This window comes from Paramisgurnus dabryanus, chromosome 17 (genome assembly GCF_030506205.2).
Source record: "Paramisgurnus dabryanus chromosome 17, PD_genome_1.1, whole genome shotgun sequence".
Classification (NCBI taxonomy): domain Eukaryota; kingdom Metazoa; phylum Chordata; class Actinopteri; order Cypriniformes; family Cobitidae; genus Paramisgurnus; species Paramisgurnus dabryanus.
This window is the reverse complement of record NC_133353.1, coordinates 16608890-16620989: the sequence shown is the minus strand read 5'-3', so window position 1 is coordinate 16620989 and position 12100 is coordinate 16608890. Positions and strand designations below refer to the sequence as shown.

Here is a 12100-nt window from a genome sequence, read left to right as displayed (position 1 = left end):
TTTCAAAAATTTAACAATTAAATGCATCTAAATTTTCCCAAAAGTACAACTTAATCTGCCTTGTGGCATATGCTTAAATTTTACTCTTATGTACCTTCGTTGATTAAGAACTGAAGACTTTACTGAAGCATTTACAAAAAAAATTAACATTTGATTAGTATTTAAACTATTTAAAACTTAATGTTACATAAAACTGTACACAAGTTAAAGATGTACAAAGCACAATTTCAAATAACTGAACTTGAAACGGAAAACTAGGACTACCATTACATCGTAAAATACATGTTTGATCAGAAACTATACACCATGACAAATTAAGCTTTCTAACGGAATAGTGTAATATTCTGACATTTGAAAATATCTACAATGTGAGATATCATTTATAGCCCAGCAATACTTGATTTAACAAATTAGTTAAATTTTTAATCTATTACAATTTTGCTTAATTTTTCTTTAGGCCAACTATTTATTTTTCTAACACACCAACAACAAAGGTATTTATTATGATAACAATTTCGATACTAAAAAAATACACTCCGCGAAACACATTCAAAAATGCACAAATATTTATTATTAAAGAAAAAAACGATACTTTATACATATAGATTAACAAATAGGAAACTAAATATAACTTTAAAAAAATCTTTATTGCTTTATTGAGCTGTGCTGACATTCCCAACGGACCCTTCCTCCATCTCAGGGATAACGACGTCTAAAAATAAAACATATTTTAATTACAAAGAAAACTGCAAGTCCAGAATGTAAAACAATAAAAATTACACTGAAATAAAAACATCAACTATACCATTTCTCAAAACGGACCCATCCTCCAGCTCATTAACAACCTCAATCAGATGTGTAGCTGTGCTGACATCTCCAACGGACCCTTCCTCCATCTCAGGGTCAACGACATCTAAAAATAAAACATATTTTAATTACAAAAACCCTGCATGTAAGTCCAGCATTTAAAAATAATACACTTTACACTGTAATGAAAACATTAATTATAGCCTACCGTTTCTCATAAAATCCTGAATTGCCTTTGCGGCTTCCAATTCGCTTTCAATTTTCTGCATATTTGTCTTTAACTTCCCCAACTCTCTTCTTAAACTCTTTATTGTACCATCCATGCCGGCAAATTTTCTCATCACGTTGACTCCAAGTTCCGTGACGTCCTCCATGACCCGATTCCTTGATGTACTAGGATCTAAGGCCGAATACTAAACAAAATACACATCAGCATTAATCACAAATAAAACATTTCGAAAAAAGATCGTCCTGCCAAATACAAATATAACACACTTTCTTAATACTTACAGCAACTAAGCGAAACCTATCTCTCAGGCGAACAAATTCTTCTCCATCCACACGCGGAATTTTCGTTGGACTGTTATATGACATTTTGCCTACAACAATTTAAAAACATAGCACATATTATTAACACTTGCATCTGTAATGTCGGCTCACTCATGCATACATAGCCTACATACAAAAACCTACCTTTCACTTCAAAACAACCGCTTCAAAACAAATTACTCTGTAATGCAGGTTTTAATGAAAGCATTCTAAACTTGTCTTATAAACACAACCAAGACGCCCCAAATTTACACGTCATTTACACAATCCAACAAATCACGCCCATTGCTTCTTTTAAGTGCCAGCCTATTATCATACACCTACTTGCGATATAGCGTATGTAGTTACAAATATGGCATATCAGCATAAAGACTGTTACAGTTAAATAACAAACCGTCCTCTTACTATTAGCTACATGAAATATACGTACTTTTAACACAAACTGTCTGCTACACAGCATGTAACAACTGGAAAATAAATTCAAACTTTATTAATTAAACATTTTTCTTAACACGATATACATTTAAAAAATATATAAGGAACTGTACTATAGACAATCGTCCACAGCATTGCATTTACATATTGATAAAGTTTCAAAAACTCTTTTTCCTGTCAACCCTGTAAAAAACGAAAGCTACACACGTAGAAACAAAATAAATTATGTATATAACCCAAACCTCCTAACCACACCCCTACGCAACATTAATTTTAAAAATATGGGAAAATGGGAAAAACAATAATCAATGACAAAAAACATGCTACACTGAAAAAAATGGACTTGGTGGGTCTTTGAATTTAAATAAAATAAACATGTATATGCAACACAAAATATTTATATTCCTTGTGTAAACATAATTTAATTGATTATGATGAAAATGTTTTGTTTGAATGTAAAATGAACACATTATTCTCACATTGATTAAAATTGATTGAATTGAATACTTAAAGCAATAAAATTGAGTTTGCACACAAAATGGCACCTCCTAAACAGAAGGTGGCAGTAACGCTCAATAAAAAGGACGTCAATTGCCATAAAGGAAGAATAAACATCGTTTGTTTTGGGCGCCAAAATGAAGACTCAGCAGCAGTCAGTCAGAAGAACTCTCTCAGACGGACACCACGTTATTAAAGTAAGTTCTATTATTTATTTATGTTCACTTTATACGTGATACATCTTCACTAGATAGACAGTTTTTTTACAATATGTAGCCATTGCAATGACTTGTAGTAAAAATGAGTTTGGAGGATGTTGGTGGAGTAAGTTAACGTTACAGTCAGTCAGTCAGTAAGTGTAAGGCTCATAAAGAAAAACAGCGTTTTAAAAATGTCAGCTGTATAACGTTATTTCACGTTTGGTAGTTTTATCCGAGTTGAAAACTGTCAGATTTGAGTTGACTTTTGAGGCACTTTTTACTCAGTTGTTCTATGGAAACGGTTCAGGACAAATAAAACGCTAACCAAACGTTATTCTGTCCAGAGTGACGTTATCCATGTAAGTAATTTACCAGATGATATCAATTGACTACATTAATAATGACATTGCGTATGAAACAAACTGTCTGCTTAATCAGATGAACAGACCCGCGTCAGTTATTCGTGACTTCACTACGCCACGAGCAACACTTGATTCAATTAGAAAAAGCTTTTTTTAAATGCCTCGCGTGACGTCTGGTATATTAACTGAAAAAAATTGCTTTGAAGTGCCACACCTTAAAGCTGACGTTTTCAGAAGAGCACCTTGTTTTAAGATCTCATTTTGTCCAAAATTGCGTCCTATGACAGATATAATACTTATTTCATTATTGCTCTGTGTATGTGTGACCTTAAAGGGATAGTTCGGCCAAAAACGATATTAAACCCATGATTTACTCACCCCCAAGCTGTCCGAGTTGCATATGTCCATCGTTTTTCAGACAAACACATTTTCGGATATTTTAGAAAATATTTTATATCTTTCAGTTGATTAAATGTAATGTTACGGGGTCCAGCAATAGTCCACGACCTTCAAGTCCAAAAAAAGTGCGTCCATCCTTCACAAATTAAATCCAAACGGCTCCAGGATGATAAACAAAGGTCTTCTGTGGGTAATCCGTGCGGTGTTGTTGTAGAAATATCCATATTTAAAATGTTATTAACATTATAAACTACCTTCCGGTAGCGCCGCCATCTTAGACTCAGGAGAGAGTATTAGCGTAAGTGTACGCACTTTTCTTAGTGACGTATGACAAATTTGGAGGGCGGGGGCACTGAGCAGCAGCAGAGAAACTCTGTACGCTGCGTAAGCTCTCATCCTGAATGCGGATCACTCCAAGATGGCGGCGCTACCGGAAGGTAGTTTATAACGTTAATAACATTTTAAATATGGATATTTCTACAACAACACCGCACGGATTACCCACAGAAGACCTTTGTTTATCATCCTGGAGCCGTTTGGATTTAATTTGTGAAGGATGGACGCACTTTTTTTGGACTTGAAGGTCGTGGACTATTGCTGGACCCCGTAACATTACATTTAATCAACTGAAAGATATAAAATATTTTCTAAAATATCCGAAAATGTGTTTGTCTGAAAAACGATGGACATATGCAACTCGGACAGCTTGGGGGTGAGTAAATCATGGGTTTAATATCGTTTTTGGCCGAACTATCCCTTTAATCATTTGAGGTTGTGTGTTGATTTCACCTCTGAATATTTCCTCTTATAGGTCCATCATCCTTGCATGCGCTACACACTCAAAAGCATTGGTAAGTAATTCCTATCACTGTTTTACTGCTGTTAGGAGCTAAATCTTATTTTTGTAACTAATATACATGTATTATTCTTTGACTCGCAGTACTCAAATATACAATGGTTGGTTAATTTGTTTTCAGATAAATGCTGAATTTAAAAGAATCACTACTGTCTTATGTTCCTGCGTGTCACCTGGACCTCCAATCCAAAAACCTGACGAAACTCTTCTATCAGAAAGGAGGACAGCTAGCAAACAGACTTCAAACAATGAATGATCAAATGACAGAAGTAAGTAATATAGATTCATAGACATAAAAATGTGTATACATTGTTGGAAGTACAGAAAATGTAGTATGTTTTAGTTACATCTTTTGGCACACGGGTCATTAAAACACCTGGGAAGATTTAAAGGGATAGTTCACCCAAAAATAAAAATTCTCATCACTTACTCCCTATCATGTTGTTACAAACCTTTATAAATGTCTTTGTTCTGATGAACACTAAGGAAGATATTTTGAGGAATGTTTGTTCCCAAACCAATCATAAGCCCCATTCACTTCCATAGTGGGGAAATATAATACTATGGAAGTGAATGGGGCTCATGAACAGTTTGGTTGCAAACATTCCTCAAAATAAATGTCTTCCTTCGTGTTCATCAGAACAAAGACATTTATACAGGTTTATAACAACATGACAGTGAGAAAATGAGATAATTCACTTTTGCTGTGATTCTCAGGTATGGTAGCACACACTCGAAATGTGGCCTCTTTATTTAACTCATTCCAGTCTAGTAAACGCGCACACACACCTGGAGCAGTGGACAATGCAGCTGCCTTGCTTTGTAACCCATATATTTGTAACCAATTGTAATATGCTGTGGCAATGCACATGGGTCTGTATACTTACATTTATATTTGTTTGCATTGTACTAATTTCCAATGACACTTTTATTGTAACAGTAACTTTTTTTCTGTTTCTTTAACTACATTTGTCTGTTTTGTACAGGGCATGGATGAAGTCAGCAACAGTGAGGTCATTTGAAGACACCACTGTTGGGATTTGTGCTCTCAAACAACATGCTTCTTGTGATGAAGAAGAGGATCTTTGTATAGTCCTGGAAGGCATGAAGGTGTTGCAACATCGTGCCATGTTGTTTGAGCTGATGTATGCCTTAAACCTGAGCTATCCTGATCTCTGCTTTATTTTTGAAGAAATCCAAAAGATTTTAATGGAACTGCATTGAGCGTAACTTTAACGAACTGTTTCTTTCAGTGAAAGGATCAGAAAGACTGTGCTGCTCATTTATGTTCTTTTTTATTTATCTGTTTAAAGTGTTTTCTCTTATTAAAACATTAACAGTTTGCTGCTCAGAGTTGATTTTGGAAATGGTTGTTGTATTTTGTTTTTGTTGAATCTTTGATTATCAGTTTATACAAATGCTGTAGCTCTGACTTTCTGAAGGATTGATATTTTCCAGTTTGTAAATCCATTTAAAAAATAATAGTACTTACTGTTTTGCATGTCTCTTTGGAATGCAGTGTTTGTGCTTTAGCACTTCTAAATCTACTGTGATAGTAACTATTTTAAACATTTGGGTCAGTTTTACAGATGGGGCTTTTCCCAGTCCCAGACTTTTGCAATGCCTTAATTTGAAAACATATTGCACTGACATATCTTGACATATATCAGTGCCATTGTTTTGTCTCAAGATGTACTCCAGTGTTGTTTTTGTAAGGTAGGTTTGTTTGTAAACTTTTTTTTGTAAAAAATATCCTAATTTAACTAGGGCCTAGTCATGGATTAATCTACAACCTGTTTGGGAAATTGCCCCTTTGTATGTACTGCATGTGCTGATTGTTGTAATAGTTATTGACTGTTGTTGAATTAATGTGTAGTGATTTAAATGAATTGATGATCTGAAAGCAGTGGTTTGCCTCAATATCACTAAACTTTTGTTTAAAACTCTTTACTTTTTATGCCAATGCAAATGTATTTTGTATTTAAAAAAGAAATAAATAACATTTGGATAATTATGGATGATTATTCTGGTGCCAGAAACATAATGAAATTGCTTTAGAGTTACATAATCCCATAATATAAGCATTAAAAAAGCATGTTGGAATTACAGATGAAAATCTAGTCCCCTTACATAATAAAATTACTTAAACATTACAAAATAAATGTGTTATAGTAAAGCGAAATAGCACTTTGAGTCAACATATTTATATTAGACTACTTGAAACAATTAAAATGTTTTGGTCTGACACATAAAAATTAAATGAGGAAAATTATGTTGGTTTAACACAATCGGATTATGTGGGACCGATGTACACATTAAAATTACGTAAATTGAAAGGATTTTTTTTTTCAGTGTACGTATTAATTTTATTTACCTTAAACCTTTACCCTAACTTTATGTCTCCAGTACGCAAATCGGTCAAAGTAATAGACAAGGAATTGTGAAACTCAGTCTACTTTGATTCGGGTGATTACCGGTCTCCTGTTTGTGAACAATAAGACGCACTTAAAACCCTTTGATTTAAAGGATTACCTTTCCGTCTTACGAAGAAAAACGTGTAAGAGCCAAAGACAGGAAATTTTAAAGGAAACGTCTTGTTTAAAAGAGCCTAGAAAGAAAACCACATACACCTTTACCCTAACTTTATGTCTCCAGTACGCAAATAGGTCAAAGTGATAGACAAGGAATTGCGAAACTCAGTCTACTTTGATTCGGTTGATTACCCGTCTCCTGTTTGTGAACAATAAGGCGCACTTAAAACCCTTTGAAAGGATTAACTTTCCATCTTAAAGACCCAGACAGGGACCTTTTAAAGGAAACGTCTTGGTTAAAAAGAAAAACACATACATCTAAGACTTTTCTTTTGTTTAAATGCATTTAAACATTCTACCTTAAACCTTTACAACTAACTCATACCATATTATGAGGTATACGTTATTAGTATTATTTTATTATTTAAAGATACATATAGGTACCAAATATATATCTATACTTAAATGTACAAATTAAAACCTCTATTGATTTCCCATAACTGTTTTTTTATACGATTTTCGCACACCCAATGCAATATTCCGACAATTGGCACAAACGGTCATGCTACTCACCATAACAACTGCAAATTAATTCAAACTTTATTAGCTAATTTGACCTTTTTCTCAACATGATTTACGCATCACTACTAATAGGGTAACATCCACACGGCTACAGTTAAATAAAACTAGATATACAACTAGGCTAATACCAATTTTCCAACTCCTCAAAAAGGCTCCGCCTCTTTCTGATTTCAGCCATTAAGCTGCATACTCTAAAAACATCTCCGCCTTTAAAAACACACAATTTCAACATAACCGCAAACGCTTTCAAAACTTTACTCCTTACATCATAGCGACTGAAAGGATGGCACTAAAAGGTAAGCTAAAAATAAATGTATTAATTTTAAATACTACAAATAGTTACATTCAAAATGCATCTTACTTTATGTCTCTTTAGATAACGGCTGCACGTCTTTCTCAACTACAATCAACAAGAAAGAATTCTTAATACCTCAAGGTAATTATGATCTTAAAACCTACCAACATAAAAACATAAATTGAAATGTCCAACAAATAAACAATGTTTTTCGTTTTGCAGATCTTCAAGTCTGCATTCTCACGGATTCTATGTGCCGAGATATAAACAACTATCTACAACCCGCTCATTGCTGGGTCCACCCAGGCACAACTCTTGTTCGATCCGCCCGACAACACATAAGACACTTTCACATTCTGCGCAAAAACACGCTTGTACTAATCCACATAGGGACGAACGACATCGCATCAGGAGCAACGGCAAATGTTATCCTTGAACGTATGAAAACACTTATTAAAACAATCTCGGATGTTAACCAACAACTTATATATTTTGCCATCAGCGCAATATTACCGCGGATGACAGACGACTGCAATACAAAATCTACAATCAGACAATCCAACAACATGATAAAACATTGGGCTTCACAAACGAACAACGTTGTGTTCCTCAATACCACTAAACTTTTTCTCAAAAATGGAACAATTATATGCAGCCTCTACAGACAAGATGGACTTCACTTGAATCAACAAGGAAAAGTTAAACTTTTTACATACTTTCAACGTTTCCTTTGGCATTTTTGCCACTTCAAAACATCGCAAAAATGATTATTTGTCCACTATTTTATGTGTTTTTGACTAAAATAAAGACTTGTTAGTGTGTAATGTTCATTTGACTAAAATAAAGACTTGTTAGTGTGTAATGTTCATTTATATTAGATTTAAAAGAGTTTCGGATTCTATGAGATTTTAGTTACCTTTGTTCAGAAGAGCGGTTCTTGTGTTTAGACTATAAACAATGAAACTCATGATGTGTGTAAATTCATTAAGTGAGCAATAACTGTGCTTATGCCACTACTAAAACTGGTCTTACTTGCTAATCATAATGTATTATATAATAATAAATATGTAAAGAAAATAGTTACTTTTACATGATCTGGAAACCTTAAAAAGTAGTTACAAATGTGGGTAACAAGATTATTCTAAATATTTTAAGTAGATATCACATATGTTTTACAGTTAAATTTACTTTACTATGTAGTAAAGTAGAAAACATTCAGTATTTAAAAATTCAGTAAACCTTCAGTAGACCTACTTAGCTTTATCAGTGTATACTATATATGGCAAGTCGACATGAGATATTCTTTCACAAATATTTAAGTTGTTAAATGAAGAAAAATATATAAATAGCTAAAAATAATGTTTGTAACATAGTCCGTTAATTTTTTTCACTAAGGCGCATTTGTAGCTTAGCTGAGCACAAGTAAAGTGCGATATGGAAGAATAAAAAAGAAATGCTTGCTGCAGAATAGTAGTAGCAAACAGCCCTGACCGTCCATTCCCTTTCCTGCAGAAGTGTGTCTGAAACCAACTGTTGCGCTTTTCAACCACTTAAAGGAGCCTTAAGGCGATCTTACATGAAGAATAGTGTGGATTTAGTATTGTTCAACAATAATTGTTTAATAATTTGTGTCATGTACAATGATCTTTTCCATATGGGCACACTATTGAGCAATGCCTTTTGCAGTTTTAATTATTAGTTTCTTATCTTCTTCTTCTTCTTCTTCTTATTATTATTATTATTATTATTATTTCTTTATATAAATATATTATGCCTTTCCATGTAAAAATCTTTATTTTTACTTTATAAGCAGTGATTTATACACTTGCATATGCATACTGTACATATTATATAAAGCACAATCTTTGATCATTATTAGCCTCACAGTCAGTAAATGAATTACAATAAAAGCTTAATAATACAATATCCGTGCAAATCCACGTGACGTCTTAGCACCACGAGAGAAAATTGGACAGTAGATTAATCCGTATGCGTTTAAATCGATCTCGCAAAAGTGTAATGTCACCAGCCAACAGGTCTACGCAGCAAAGCATTAAGACAAGGTCAAAATAATTCCGATATGACCAATCAAATAAAACCAGGCAGACAGACGTACAACTCAAACTAGCACAGTACCAGTTAGTGAAAATAAAAAAATGTAAGTAATCGAACAAGTTCTATTATACGGCAGTTTAATGATGAAAAACATCAAACAGTGATTGTCATGGTGACAAGAAAAGAAACATTACTGCAATAGCTGAGCCAGATGAGTGTCTGGAATGACATAACCATACTGATATCGGACACAAATTTAATGCATACTTTTATCATTATTCATTATTTTATATATTTCTTTAAATAAAATATTGTCAACATACAATGACTAATCATTTTTTTTATATAAAAAAACAATGTGGGTTAAAATATTAATAAAATAAATGTAACTGCTGTCATGCAAGCAACCAACTAGGAGAGCATCCATATTTCCCAGTGACAGGACAACACAACAGCCCTCTTGGCCGGCCCACTAAGAATTCTCCAAATGCTTCCAAATAGTCAACCCAAACCTGCCATCTCTACAAATCAGCTATTACATAGTAATGACAAACCCATGAACATGGCTATATTAAGATACACATATAGAACCATCTGCTGGCAGTAGGAAATGAATGTTTTCCTGTGATTACTGCTCATAGAGATTTACTCAGATCATCATCATATCAGGTGAGACTGATCTTAAGCCCTTTGCGATGATAAATTGCGAAGATCTTGACTTTTCATTGAAGGTCGTGTCCGTGGCAGCCTGGCAAAGTGCGATGTTTCACCATGAAACAGGAAGCTGTTGTAATTCAGGCATACATAGTTTGATCTGCTCCAGACTTCACATGTTTGATAAAGGTCCTGGCCTGAACACGTCAATATAACAATAATCATGTACCGTCATAACACCACCTGCTGCACACAGGCGGTGTGGCACATCAATTTTTCTTTGAATATCCACATATATTTACCCACTTTAATTCATATCCCCCTGGTTCACTGCTTTACTAATGCCGTAGGGTGGCGGTGCACATGCATGCGAGGGCCCTTCCATCACTGCTTGCAGTTTTAATTAGGGCCCGAGCACACCAGGGTGTGAGGACCCTATTGTTTTTGCTCCGTTTATTATTATTATTCTTCTTCTTCTTCTTCTTCTTCTTCTTCTTCTTCTTCTCCGAAATGGATCGCATTTTTGAGGGCCTAAACATACCCGAAAACTCATGAAAATTTGCACACGCGTCAGAAGTGGCGAAAATTTACATGTAGTATAGGCGTCAGAAGTGGGCGTGTAAAAATGGCTCGATAGCGCCACCTGCAAAATTTCAAGAGAACAGCCCCCCCACTACGAAAAACTTACAGATACGAAATTTGGTAGGATCATCTATTACTCCAAGACCTACAAAAAAGTCTCTTGGAGCTAAGCTCTAAACCCCACAGGAAGTCAGCCATTTTGAATTTTCTCTGTCATTTTTTGACATTTCCAAGCGTCGTACTTTAACGAACTCCTCCTAGAGATTTAATCCGATCATCATCATATTTGGTCAGTATCATCTAAAGGCCTTTGCGATGCTAAATTGCGGAGCTTTTGACTTTTCATTGGAGGGCGTGTCCGTGGCGGCCTGGCAAAATGTAATGTTTCGCCATGAAACAGGAAGCTGATGTAATTCAGGCATACATTGTCCGATCTGCCCCTGACTTCACACGTTTGATAAGGGTCCAGGCCTGAACACATCAACATGGCATAATTCAGTAACACTCATAGCGCCACCTAGAGGCAGCAGGAAATACCATGTTTGACGCTGTGACTTACTGCTCTTAGGTATTTAACCATATCAACATCATATTTCACCAGTGTAATCTCAAGACCTTGTGTGATGATAAAAAGCAACGACCTTGACTTTTCATTAAAGGGCGTGTCCGTGGGGGCCTGGCAAAGTATCGCTAATTGAATCGCATTTTGACAGGCTAAACAAGCTCAAAAAGTCATAAAACGTTGCACACACGTCAGAAGTGGCAAAAATGTACATGTGGCATAGGCGCCAGAAGTGGGCGTGCAGAAATGGCTCGATAGCGCCACCTGCAAAATTTCAAGAGAACAGCCCCGCCGCTACGAAAATCCTACAGAAACGACATTTGGTAGGGTCATATATCACCCCAAGACCTACAAAAAAGTCTCTTGGAGTGAAGCTCTAAACCTCACAGGAAGTCAGCCATTTTGAATTTTTGCTGTGATTTCTGTGCAAATTTTGTCATTTCCAGGCTTCGTACTTTAACGAACTCCTCCTAGAGATTTTGTCAGATCGTCATCATATTTGGTCAATCTCATCTAAAGGCCTTTGCGATGTTAAATTGCGGAGCTTTTGACTTTTCGTTGGAAGGTGTGTCCGTGGCGGCCTGACAAATTTCAGCGTTTTCGCCATGAAACAGGAAGTTGTTATATCTAAGGCATACAATGTCCAATCTGCCCCACACTTCACATGTTTGATAAGAGTCTTGGCCTGAACACATTTCAATGCCAATATTCAGCTTCAGTCCTAGCGCCACCT

At 35.1% G+C, this 12100-nt stretch overlaps 1 long non-coding RNA gene across 1 annotated transcript; it reads left to right on the top strand.

The window, feature by feature from the left end:
• Positions 1–4008: 4008 nt before the first annotated feature.
• On the top strand, positions 4009–5407 carry LOC135760303 (uncharacterized). Its single transcript, XR_010537373.2, has 3 exons — positions 4009–4101; positions 4228–4375; positions 5093–5407. It is a non-coding gene; the product is annotated as an uncharacterized lncRNA (long non-coding RNA).
• The last annotated feature ends 6693 nt before the right edge of the window (positions 5408–12100 follow it).